At 47.0% G+C, this 13,355-nt stretch overlaps 1 protein-coding gene across 5 annotated transcripts in view; it reads right to left on the minus strand.

The window, feature by feature from the left end:
* Positions 1-13,355, minus strand: part of Tshz2 (teashirt zinc finger homeobox 2) — a 449,321-nt gene that overhangs the window by 172,550 nt on the left and 263,416 nt on the right. The window contains exon 3 of one of the 5 annotated variants that reach the window (XM_085832115.1): positions 12,294-12,677. The exons of the other annotated variants lie outside the window; for them this stretch is intronic. The gene's annotated coding sequence lies outside the window, so the exon portion shown is untranslated. Of the gene's footprint in view, positions 1-12,293; positions 12,678-13,355 lie in introns of those variants that run through there. 5 annotated transcript variants of the gene reach the window in all.

Consider the following 13,355-nt stretch of genomic DNA (forward strand, 5'->3'; position numbering starts at 1 on the left):
ACCTCCTCTCCTTGTTCCCTTGGCCGGTGTTTGAAGCATGTGGCCACCATAAGATCCCTCACAGTGAGCTTCTCTTTCTCCATGGCCCCTGGGCACCCCAGAAGTGGTCGCTTGCATCTATGTGCTCAGTAAGTGTTAGTGATTAGTGTCATTACCATCCAATGCTCCTCTGATTCAGATGCAAGCCTTCCTTCCTGCCTTCCTCCACTTTCTCTCTCCTTTTCTCCTTCTCTTCCTCCTTTCTCCCCCTCCCTCTTCCTTCCCTCCTTCTCTCTCTTCCTCTTTTCTTCCCTCTTCTTGTCCCTTCCTCTCTCCCTTTCTTCCCCCTTTCCTTTTTACCTCCCCTTCCTCTCTTTCTTTCTTCCCTTTCCCTCCCTTCTCCCTCCCTCCATCTCCCATCTTTCCCTCCCTTCCTTTTTCCCTTCCTTCCAAGTCCGACCCAGAAAGGCATTTCTTAAGCCAGATGTGCAGACCTTGTGGCAGAGCATCAGTCTCCACGACAAATAATGTACAAGGTGCTCTGGAAATGTTTCTCACTTCCTCATGCTTTCCTGGACTCCGCAAAGCCCGAGGACACCTTCGCTGGACAGCTGTCATGTGCTGGGCACTGCTCTAAATGTCTTACACTATTGTCTATTGATCTGCCTGTAAAAGACTGACAGCAAGTATTATTCATTTTATGCATGGCTGGTGTCAAAAGGAAATTATGCTCGATTCCTAGGGAGCCTCCTCTTCCTCCTCCTCCTCTTCCTCCTCCTCTTCCTCCTCCTCTTCCTCCTCCTCTTCCTTCTCCCCCTTTTCTCTGTCCCTTCTAATTTTTGTAGGATCATCTGGATTCTAACAAATACCAAGCTGTGCCAACCTGGCATATGCCCTGCCCTGAGCTTCAGTGCAGGTTTAGAGGTGCCTTGAGAGTTAGGCTGAGGTTCAGGTAAATATCTACTACACTGCTCAGCCCCAGTCCTTCAGTCAGCCTCACAGAAACCATGTTCTACTGTTTGAATGAAGTAAAATCCTGCTGAGCATCTGTCCCCACAGGGCTGAGAAAAGCCACACAGCACCCAGGAGCCATGGTCTGCCTGTGTCATCCCTCCAGATCCAGCCTTGCTCCCCTTCTCCCTCGGGCTTAGTTACTGCTCTGTGATAGCGCAGAGCACAGGTTAGCTCTAGGTGGTCTATCCTCTGTGTGGACTGAGGCCTTCTGGTAGGTGCGACCAGTCTCTGAGGTCGCATTTCCAGCCAAATTCCCAGCAGGCACCGGGTGCCTGTTCCCTTGAGAGTGTTTGCTTGTCTTTATTTAATGGGGATTATAGAGGCAGAAGGTGGAACTTGGCTTATCATGTCACGATGGCTTTTGTTCTTCCTGTGGTCAAAATAGTTAGACAGTTCTACCTACATACATATAGGGCTGAAGGTCAATGTTAACAGCTATGAGGATGTGGTGTGTGTGTGTTTGTGTGTGTGTGTGTGTGCGTGTGCGTGCATGCATGTGCAGATGTGTGCTTGTGTGCATGTGTATGCATTTGCATGTGTATGGGGTGTGCACTCAGTAGTGCATGTGCATGGAACCCCTGGTGAGGATCCTCAGGCATTGCCTATCTTATTTTTTAAGACAGAGTTTCCCACTTTCACCAAGTAGGCCACTTAGCTGGTCTACAGTTCTTTCTCAGGATTCTGGGGGGCAAGAATCCCACCTCCAGAGACAGCTGATGGGCCTCCCCTCCACTCCCGTTTTCCATCCTCTTATGATCCAGGGATGGAGTGATACTGATTGGTTCTTTAGCTTCTAAGGCAGAGCAAAGATGATCAAATAGGGGCCCATCACCATGGTTACAGAATCCAAGAGAATCCAGAGGAAGGCAGCCATGGGATAAAGTGAAGGCCCCAGCAAATGCGTGGAAAAGAAGCATCGGCAGACAATTGGACAGGACACAATCCTCTGGAGAGCCAAAACAGAATTATCTGACTGTGAAGTCGAGCAACATAGCATTGAAAATAACATAACTGGAAATATATATATATATATCGTAAAAAAATTATCACATAAAACAGGGCTGGAGATCTGGGCTCTGGAGGGATGACTCCTATCCTGTTTACCTCTGCTCTGAGAGAAACAGCTCTGTCCACACCTCACACTTTCGTGTAGTAAACACTTGATGGAATTTGACTGAGGTTCACCAGAAGGATGCTCAGAGAATGCTTGCAATTCTGGTCCATACTTGACTCTATCCCCTCTATGTCCTACCTCTTTGGTCCCTGGGGTGTCATTGTTGCTATACAATGTTGTTGTCCTTACAGAATTAAAGGGAGAAACTGAGGCTGCACACGCAAGGGCCCGATCTCACCATGGTGGTCATTTGGCCTTTTCGAAGCAAGGGCTCAGCTCTGTAGTTCACAGCAAATAACTGGTGTTAGTGAAGGCTATCCTGCGAGGTTAGTGTGCAGGTACTGAGGACAGCATTCTCAGTTATGGTGAGGGCATGTCCATGAAAAGGAAACTCAGGTGCCTTTCTTGTGTTCCACCACACACACACACACACACACACACACAGAGAATACACAAACACACACCACACACACCCCATACACACACACACACACACACACCATACACATACATGTACATACACACATATCCTACACACACAAACAGACACACAAAACACCATATACAAATAAACACACACAACACACATACCACACACACAGGCACACACACACACACGCACACACACACACACACACACACACACACACACACCATACACAGCATATATACACACACAGAATACACAAAAACACACCACACACACTATCAGGAATCCATGGCATCTCCACAGAGCCCTTTATGGGTAGATTTCTCTGTGCCCAGTGTCTTATTCCCATGGTTTTTATTTCTTCAAAGTTAAATTTGTGACTAACAGTAGTGTCCCTTTGTCTGTTCCAAGACCATTTAAAAGCATGTCAATTCTTTATGCTAAAGAAAGCACGAAAAGAAGAGGCGATTGTACCCACCGTGACTGACAGAGCAGTCAACCCAAAGCAAGGCTCAGTAAGCATGAGCCTTCTGTTTCAGTGTTGGTGGAAACAACTATGACAGTGGATACCGTAGCAGGCGTAGCTCTCTCTGTGAGTGTCGCCATGCTTAATCAGTATCACCTGAGCATCACAGCACCAGCCCCAGAACCATCACCTCCTCAATGTCCTCTTTCTCACCACCATGATTAGTGATCATCCCATGCCGGCTGGCATCACCAGTGTGGTCTTTACCATCTCATTCTAACAATAGCATCATCATCACCACTGCCACCATCAGCAACATCTCATCCTACACAATGTCACTCTAATCATCACCATCGTGATCTCGCCAACACCATCATGACTAATATCACATCAACGTTATTAGTATCACATCAATACCAACATCACCATCATCACCACAAGTGTGTCGATGTCAGTACAATTGTAATCCCCGTCACTATCAGCTCATCACCACCATCTCCATCACCATCACCACCACCATCATCATTCTGATATTACCACCACGATCATCATGATCATCAAGTTTCTCTGGTGTTTGCTTGTCCAGTGCCAAGGACACCCCCGGACCATCTCATTTAATCTGGAGTATAAATTTAGGAGCGAGAAAGGAGACCGTGAGGTCACTTATGCTCCCACGATCTACTCTGGGGTCTTTCAGCAGTCTGGACGTTTTGAGTTTTCTGGGGGTTTGCACCCTCGCTGGAAGGCTGGTATTGAAAGTTCATCAGGGATGAAGAGTCTGACACTCCAAGAGGGGCGGTGCTGCTGGGACTTGGGGTCAGGTATGATGAATCTGAAGTCTCTTCTGGCCTCTGAGACTCAGGGCGAGAATGCTTCAGAATATCTGGGTACCCACTACAATTCTGGGGGTAGACCAATAATCTCTTTAGTGCTCACCACAGCCCCGTGACAAAGAGACTGGGTGGTTCTACGTGAACAGTGATTAAATTAAATATCTGTCCTTCTGGGCTTCAAATGTCACCGGGAGTCATCTGAGAGGAGAAGCTTTGTAGAGGAATGACCTAGGTCTGGCTGGCTGGTGGGCGTGTCTGTGGTTGTCTTGATTATGAACTGAGAGGAGGGTCCTGCCACTCTGGGCTATTCCATTTGTGGTGCTTTGAACGGAAATGGCCTCCGCAGACTCAGAGGGAGTGGTATTATCGGAGGGGTGGCCTTGTTGGTGGAAATGTATCATGGGAGTGGAGGGGTTGGGGGCTGGGGGTGGTCTTTGGGGTTCAAAAGCTCAAGCCAGGCTCATGGTTACTTTTTGTTCCTGCCACCTGTCTGTCTGGATGTAGGACTGTCTGCCTGCAGGCCACCATGCTTCCCGCCATGATCATAACAGACTGAACCTCTGAACTGTAAGCCAGCCCCAATTAAGTATTTTTTTCTAAGAGTTGCCATGGTCATGGCGTCTCTTCAGCAATGGAAACCCAAAGGCACCATTCTTTGGGCAAGTGGTTCTTGGCTGTATAAAACAAAACAGAACAGAACAGAACAAAACAAACAAATAAAAAAAACGAAAAAATGAGACAGGGCTGGAACACGGCCCAGCAGTTAGGAGCACTGCCTGTTTTCCCAGAGAACTCAGATTTGATTCCTAGCACCCACATGGTGAGTCACAACCATTTGTAACTCCTGTTCCAGGGTCGCTGATGCCCCCTTCTGGCCCCAGTGGGCACTGCATGCACATGCCTCATGGACGCACATGCCGGCAAAATACCCACACACATTAAAAAAACAAAACAAAACAAAACCCTAAAAACAACCTAGCTAAAAACGACCCAGGAAGTGAACCAGAGAGTGAGCTAGAAAGCAGTGCTTCTGTCTGCAGGCCTTGGGTTCCTGCTCTGACTTCTTTCAGTAATGGATCGAGACCTGGAAGCGTAAGCCAACATAATCCCTTTTCTTCCTTACCGTTTTTTGGTCACAGTGTTTTAATATTACATTGCAGGAGCAGAGTGTAACGTGGACAGTAGCCAACTGAGATAGATATTTGAGAGCAATTACCGCCCATTTTTCATTAATTGTATGAATTCTGTAGACAGCCTTTGAAGCCCAGCTCAGCACTCATCGCTGGGTGAGGAGGCCCAGAGCTCAGCACTCATCCCTGGGTGAGGAGGCCCAGAGCTCAGCACTCATCCCTGGGTGAGGAGACCCAGCACAGCTTGACCTGGAGAAGCTAAGCTTTAGACTCCACATGCTTCCCATACAATGGGGCAGGAATCCTGGTTTGACACCTTCCCTACTCATTCTTGATCTCTGCCTCATCTGACCACACCCAGATACGTGCCAGTACCCCACAAGTACAACAACAACATTTCCTGTTTAGAAAGAGCCACTTTGCTGGGCGTGGTGGCGCATGCCTTTAATTCCAGCACTCGGGAGGCAGAGGCAGGCAGATTTCTGAGTTCGAGGCCAGTCTGGTCTACAGAGTGGACAGCCAGGGCTACACAGAGAAACCCTGTCTCGAAAAACCAAAAAAAAAAAAAAAAAAAAAAAAAAGAAAGAAATTAAGAGCCACTTCTGGTTCCTAGGTTCCAGTCTTCCTGGCTCCACATGCCAAAATGAATGTAAGTAATTCAGGTTCTGGGTTGTACAAACTCAATTCGCACTCTGCATAGAACGTAGATTTGGGGGAAGATCGAAGATTAGAGCAGAAAGATATTTCGGGGCTAGTAGGCACCCAGATATATGTCTCATGCTTGAGGTATTTCCCCAGCTCAAATTCTTCATATCCTTCCCCAAAGATCCAAAGATCCCAGCCCTCGGGGATGAAGCCATCCCTGCTGCCTCCCTGCGCAGCAGTGGTCAGTCCTTGGGAAGCTGGAGAGACAAGCACCGATGGAGGCCTGCAAGCCCAGTTCTCCCAGGTTTACGAGAAGGTCGGCCTCAGGAGGGGCCCCTGAACGCTTCCAACTCCATTTTCCTTAACTGAATAAAAGCAAAGATAAGATCATCCAAACAAACCACCATTGCCAGAACCTGCAGGATGGATTCAAAAGCAACGCTGGGAATGGCTTAGTCTGGGCTTAGCGCACACGAAATGTTCAATAGACAACAGGGTTGGTTAATGCCTTGGGATTTGTTTATTCCTTGCTTGGTTTGTTTATCTAACTGTCTATCTATCTATCTATCTATCTATCTATCTATCTATCTATCTATCTATCTATCTATCTATCTATCTATCTACCGATCTATCTATCTGTCTATCTATCTATCTATCTATCTATCTATCTATCTATCTATCTATCTATCTGTCTGTCTGTCTGTCTGTCTATCTATCTATCTATCTATCTACTCATTCATGTGTGTATGTACCTATGTATGTTTGTAAACAATGTATGTGGGAAGCATGTGTGTGTGCACATGTAGAGACCAGACTTTGATATTGGGCATTTCCTCCATCACTCTTCACCTTGATTTTACAGACAGTCCTTTTGGTGAGCCCTGAGCTTGCCCATTTAGCCTGTCTTTCTGGGCAGTGAGCACTTGTCTCTGCCTCTCCTGTGCTGAGATTACAGATGCGTGCTGCCATACTTGGCTCTTTCAGTGGGTGCAGAAGATCCAGGTTTCCGTGCTCAAACAGCAACCAACGGGGGCCGTCTCTAATTTACTAGGAGTTTGTGAGCATCTGACTTTGGCTCTAGGAGGCATGTAATGTCCCCTTGGCAGTTTTAAGAAGTGAGTTATTGGATCAAGTGGAGAAGGCACAAGTGACAAGGTTCATGCGGTAGGAGCAATGTGTGTTTAGAGTTGGTGGAATTTGGTTCTCCATCCTCCCTATTGGTGGAATTTGGTTCTCCATCCTCCCTTACCCCTGAGTGTGACCCTGGGGACTTCAGTGTCTCTGAGCCTCAGTGTCATTTTATGCAGTATGCATTCATTCCCACACCTGGATGACTGTTGAAATGAGTGAACTGTGCTGATGAGGAGCAGACAGAGGCTGATGTTTTGTCTCTCCCCTCCTGATCGCCAGCCTTCTCTCAGACTTCTATTTTCCTCCATTCCACTCATCATGAATCCCACTCAGCATGTGAATCCCCCTTGGTCTGGATCACACTTCCGTTCGTTCCAGGAATTAACAGCCAGCTGTCTTTCACACCCGCCCCCGACAGTCTCCACAGCCTCCACTCCTAGGTCAAAGTCCTTTCTAGAGACCCTTAGAGACACATGTATCTCTCCTTGGCGGCATTTCTCGCCAGCACGTTTTGCTCACTTGTGATTGTGTGGCTGTCAATTGCCTGCTTGACTGGAGCACTGTGAGGTGACAGTGTCACCATGACTGGCCCGTGTCCCCAGCATCCTGCTTAGAGATTGTAACAAAGCAGGTGCTGAACAGATATTTGAAAAATAAAACAAAATAGATTAACATTATAACCCGTTATTAGTATAGAAGTGCTTCTTCATATAGGCCATGATGGAGAATGAAATGGCCTCTATGTGGGAAAGCCCACAGAAACGTCCTTAATTTGGGAAGAGGTTCCCCGTGTTACCAATCTGGCCTACCAGATTAGTATTATATAGAAGTGTGTGGGTCCTGAAACCAAAGCCTAAGTTATTTGGTAGTCTAATTGGTAAAACGAGAAGGGATCAAGTTGGTTACATACTTGCCATGCAAACGTGAAGGCCTGAGCTTGGCCCCCAGCTCTCATGGATAAACCATGGATAAACCAGGCTGGCTATTGCCTTCAGTGTTCGGCTTCTTGTGGCTCTCGGTGTCTGTCCTGGGCCTGCTTAGCTGGTCTCATCCCAGAGGGACCCTCTTAGTGTATAAATAAATTATGTCAATTTGGCTGTGGCTGTGGACATGGGGGGATCCAAGATGGAGAGGCTGCATCTGGTATAAGCCTGTCTAATGTGGGCTCCACTGGAGGCGTCACATGCTGGAAGAGAGGGGAAATCAGATACCTCCTTCCCTTTCTCATCTCAAGGCAAGATCGCAAGTAGCCCAGGCTGATCCTGAACTCACTCTGTAGGCAGTGATGACTTTGAGTTTCTTAGCCTCCTGCCCCCTTTCTCCCCTGCTGATATTACAGGCGAGCATCACTACAGCTGGCTTACGTGGTGCTGGGGATGGAACCCGGGGATCTGAGCATGCTCAGTGAGCACTCTACCCATCGCGTTCTCTCCTCAGTCCCTCCTTGCTCCACTCACTTTTCTTGTCAAGAGCCCACACCTGTCATAGCAGGCTCACTCCCCGAAGTAACTCATTCACTCCTGCGACATTGCCTTGAATCATGTCTTAATCCTGTCTTCAGAGTTCTGCCTCCTGATACTGCTCAGTGGCAAGTAAATGTCACAGAGGTTTTGGGAGTGGCACTTGAGAGGTCATGAGGTCCTGTGAAGCCTCTGGTGAGCCTGCATTGTGACATTTAAGTCCGTCTGGCAAGCACCAGCGCCTGGAACTTGCCCGTCCTGTTTTGGTAATCCTTGGTTTTGTTTTTTAGTTTTCAAGACAGGGTTTCTCTGCATAGTTTTGGCTGTCCTGGAACTCACACTGTAGACCAAGGCTGGCCTTGAACTTAGAGACCTGCCTCTGCTTCTCGAGTGCTGGGATTAAAGGTGTGTGCCACCACCGCCTGGGTGTCATCCTTGGCTTTTAAAAGGCACAGGACCCACAAGCAGTGCCTGACTACAGTGCCTGAGTGGGAGGAGCTCCTCACAGCTGTCTGGATGTGCCGTGAAGCAACCACTGAGGGCCAATGTCACCACCCAGGGGTGAGGCTGAGCCATGGACCTTTGTATGTTAGTAAGGATTTTGGGTAGCTTACAAGAGCTAACGTTGGTTCAATGTTACAGATGGCAGGGGGTCTGAGTATTTCCGGTCTCCCAGCTTTCTAGCTAGCGTTTGGGTGTGGAAGAACACTTGATTATTTGTAATAAGCACAACTGAGGTGTAGCCACTGGTATTTTATGTACTTATTTTATTTTTAACAAGTTGTATGTTGTGATAATGTTGACATCAGTATTGAAGTGCACTCAGTTTATTTTTGTGGTGTGTGTGTGTGTGTGTGTGTGTGTGAGTGTGCACATGTTTGTGTAAGCAAATACAGGTGTGCTGTGTGCACATGTCTTGAAGGCTGTATGAAAATCTCCCTTGTCTGCCTAAGGTGGAATTCCTTTACTGTTTGGTCTTTTGATATGTAAACCGTACACTGTTCCGCTGCCCTTAGGCTCCAGACTTTCTCCTGTCCCTGCCCGTCCTCCCCTCACCGGAACACAGGCATTAAAGACACAGAGTATCTTTAACAGTGTCAGGGCTTGGCTTTCCCACGTGGGATAAAGTCTCAGGTTGGGGCAGTCATTGGTTGGCTGTTCTCTCAGTCTCTGCTCCATCTGTATCACCTCGAATCTTGTTGGCAGGACAAATTTTTGGTTGTGAGTTGACTTCCCACTGGAAGTCCCACCTGGTTACAGGAGGTAGTTGCTTCAGTCTCCATATCCCCAACTGGTAGGAATCTCAGCTATGGTCCCATAGATCCAGAGATGTTCTCCATGGATTTCCATTCTTACGCCCAGCCCTCTCCCTCCTTTCCTCTCTCACACCTGATCACCTTCCCCATTCCCCTCCTCACCCTTTCCCACCGAGTCATAACTGTCTCCTAAGAGGCTTCATCTGGCTGTGGATGAAAACAAATGCAGAGATCCACAGCCAAACATCAGGCGGAGTTCAGAGTCCCGTGTAAGGGTGGAGGACAGAATAGAGCAAGCCGGAGGGGTCAAGGACACCCTAAGAAAACTTATGGAGTCAACTAACCCCAGCCCATGAGGCTCCACAGAGTCTGAAGCACCAGCTAAAGAGCATGTGGGGGCTGGAGTGAGGCCCCCTGCACATCTGTAGCAGATGTGCAACTTGATCTACATGTGAATTGGAGCAGGGACTGTCTCTGACTCTGTTGCCTGCCATTGGACACCCTTGCCCTAGCTGGACTGCCTGGTTGGGCCTCAGTGGGAAAGGATATGCATGGTCCTGCTATTTCTGGATGTCCCAGGGTAGAGTGGCACCCAAGGGGAGCGGACAGTAGGGGTGGGAACTTGTAGGGGTGGAACTGAGAGATGAGGGAGGGGCTGTGATCGGGATGTAAAGCGAATAAATAACTAAATTAACGAAGTAAAAACCAACAACAACACATTCAGGCCTTCTGACTAACTAGGCATGTGCTTTACTCACTGAGCCATTTCTCCAGCCCATAGCCATCCATCGCTGACACATTGTCCTGTGAATATCCGACACACTTTAAAGGCACTGTGCTGAGAAACACTGTTCTGTGTACGCTGAACTCAGGATGAATTCAGGAGAGGCTGGTGCTGTGTGAACAGCCCTGAGCATAGCCTCTCTGGGGACTGGCTTGGTGTTACAGCTCTGCCATCTGCAGCATGTAGGTCTCGGGTTCCTGAAACCCCTTCTCTGAGCCTGGGGTTTCCTATCTGTAAAAGGGAAATGGTACCTGCTTTATGGATCGGCTGTGCGGACTGAATAAATATCACCGGTCCAAATGTGTTAGGGACAACAGCGTTGGTTAAATATCACTGGGATTAGAGCATAGGAACCCTCTCATCAGCTGCACCCACAATGCAGCTAGTGCCCTTTGGGGAGACACGTGGAGAACAGGAAGGTGTAAAGTGTGTAAGACAGAGCTAGACCGTCAAAGGACACTGGATGATCCCCTCAGCCCAGTGTGTCAGGGATTCCTCTAGTCACTGTTCCAAACCCCAGGAACTCCTCCTGACAAGTCCTTAGCACACCCGGATGGCTGGCTCCCTTGGAGATTTTAGAATGCTTTTCTGTTCTACACAAGGGCAACAGAATGAGCGCACAGATCTTCCACAGCTGGGAGAGGTGTGTTGATGTAAGAACTGAGGTCCTTGGAGTTGAAGGGACAAAGGACCTAGGGAACAGGATCTCTGTCCCCATCTGGCTTGTCACTGGATTAGAAAGCTGCAAACTGGTAACTTGGGAGTCGGGTCTGGTTTCTTATATATGTTTAGCCTGAAGAGTGTTCAAAACAATATACCAGCCCAGAACTCACCAATAAAGTCCACCAATGAAAACATTTGTCTTTCCGAAAAGACAAGGATTTCTTAGCTCTCATGTTAGAGCTATGCAGGCGCTTCTTGCTTTAATTTGCCCAGTTGTGCTCAGCCTGATGGATCCTCTGTGCTACCTCCTGGTTCTTGGGCGCTTGCATTGGTTGATCCTGGATATTTGAATACAAGCACTCAGTTCTGGCTGGCTGTAGGTACCCTGTGGGTCTTGATCCTGAATGACACTATCAAAATAAGTTTGTGTTTTATTTATGGCTGTGAGATGTGGGTGGGGGATGATTTCACAGCAAATCAAAATTCATGAAAAACTCCATCAAACAGATCTGAAATCCAAGCACAGAGAGGCAAGCAGAAGTAGGGTATCTGTGAGTTCAAGACCAGCCTGGGGTACCCAGTGAGAGCCTATCACAAGAGACACAAAACTGGGGAGATGAATGGAAATATCAGGCAGTGGGGAGAGAGGGTGGGTATGTTCCAAGTACATTATATATGTACATAAAATATTCTTGTGACATGAATCATTACATATAATGGATATCGTACACACACAAGCACAAGCACACATACACATGTATCTTAGAAATATCTTAGAGTTAGTGTATTTTAGCTTTGATTTAGAGCGCTCAAGGCCCTGAGTTCGATTCCCAGCCATGCAAGCTAACACACGCACACAAACAAGTCTCACACAACCAAAAGTTCCTGGTGAAGAAGTACCAGCCTTAACAAGATAACCAAACTAGAAAATATCTTTGCTACTTTTACAGGTGAAAGCCAAGAAATCAGTTGGATGGAAGCATGCATCACGCTTGAATATATCATGTATGCACAGGGTCTCTGTCTCTGTCTCTGTCTCTGTCTGTCTGTCTGTCTCTCTCTCTCTCTTTTCTCTCTCTCTCACACACATTGTTCTAGGAAGGACGGAAGGTCACCCACTATCTCCCACACACGCTGGGAGTCTCTCTTCAGCCATAGAGTTTTCTGTTTCTTGGGGTATTGATATCCCTCTCCTAGGCAAGGTGCGATTCCTATAACATTTACAAAGGGTTCATTGGGAGACATGAAACACATTGATTTCCCACCAACTCCCCATCTCTAGAAGAGCAGAGAAGAGCTGAGCAGTGGATCCTCTTCTTTCGGTAGCCAAGCACATCCCACACCCCCCTGGCCTACATATCATTTAACAAACTGCCCTGTGATTCTTGCGGGGCGTGGCATCCCCACTGATTTAAAATCCCCGCATTGCTCAAACTGCATTGTTCTTCATCAAGTGGAGTCGTTTTTATGTGAAGTGTCAGGCTCCCTAACAAATACCTCCTGCCAGACAAATCAAGTCCCTCGTCGGAGAGCCGCGGCTAAATAGTTTATAGCTTTAATCTGCTCACCGAGGTGTGCAGTCTATGACAGTAATTATAAATGCAAGGAGAAATTATAGCTGAATGCCTTAACAGCGTTAGGAGCTGTTTGATGAACAATCATGGGCGTCTGCTCATTTCCAACAATAGAGGGCAAGTTAGTGTCAATGCATTAGAGAGATCTCAGTTCTGCATGGCTTTTTCTCGCATTTACCACGGAATGTCACTTGTCTCCTATAAAGTAGAAAAAAAAAAGCATCGTGGAAAGCTTTAAACTTGATAGTTAAAAAAAAAACAGACAAAGAGAGAATTGCAGAGAAAAACGGTTTATCATTGCGACTTGTATTTTCCGTTATGTTTGGCGGCAGGTTGGGTTTCAAGTGAGCTCATCCAAGGTAGCTAACTGCCTGTTTACTTATGAGGGACCGTGAAAAAAAAATTCCCTCCCCAAGCCTTTTTTTTTTTTAACTTAAATGCTTTTTTAGAGAAAGACTTCATTAAATAAAGGGCAAGTTCAAAATGATCTTGGAGAGCCAGCCCCTGCAAACCTGCACCTTGTGTCCCTCAGCTGGCTTCTCCCCCTCTTCCAGAGTCTTCGTAACCTAATGACGCAATTTACTCTTTATTTTCCCCTCCTTGCTTTTGCAGAAAGACGTTTTTAATTTAGCTGAAGAATTACACAAATGTATTTTAAAGACATAAATCCATATAAAAAATATGAGCTAATTAAAACATTGCACTCCCTGTCGCTCATGGAGTTTCAATTTAGCAAAAGGAAAAAAAAAAAAAAAACCAAAAATCACGTCTGCTTAAATGAAAAGATGACGGTGATGGCTGACTGGGGTAAATTAAAAACAATGTTGATCTATATTAAAGCAGCGAATTACACACGTCAAGACGGAGCATTCGGGA

The sequence above is a fragment of the Mus caroli genome, unplaced genomic scaffold, assembly GCF_978045245.1.
Source record: "Mus caroli unplaced genomic scaffold, Mus_caroli_1 scaffold_2, whole genome shotgun sequence".
Lineage (NCBI taxonomy): Eukaryota > Metazoa > Chordata > Mammalia > Rodentia > Muridae > Mus > Mus caroli.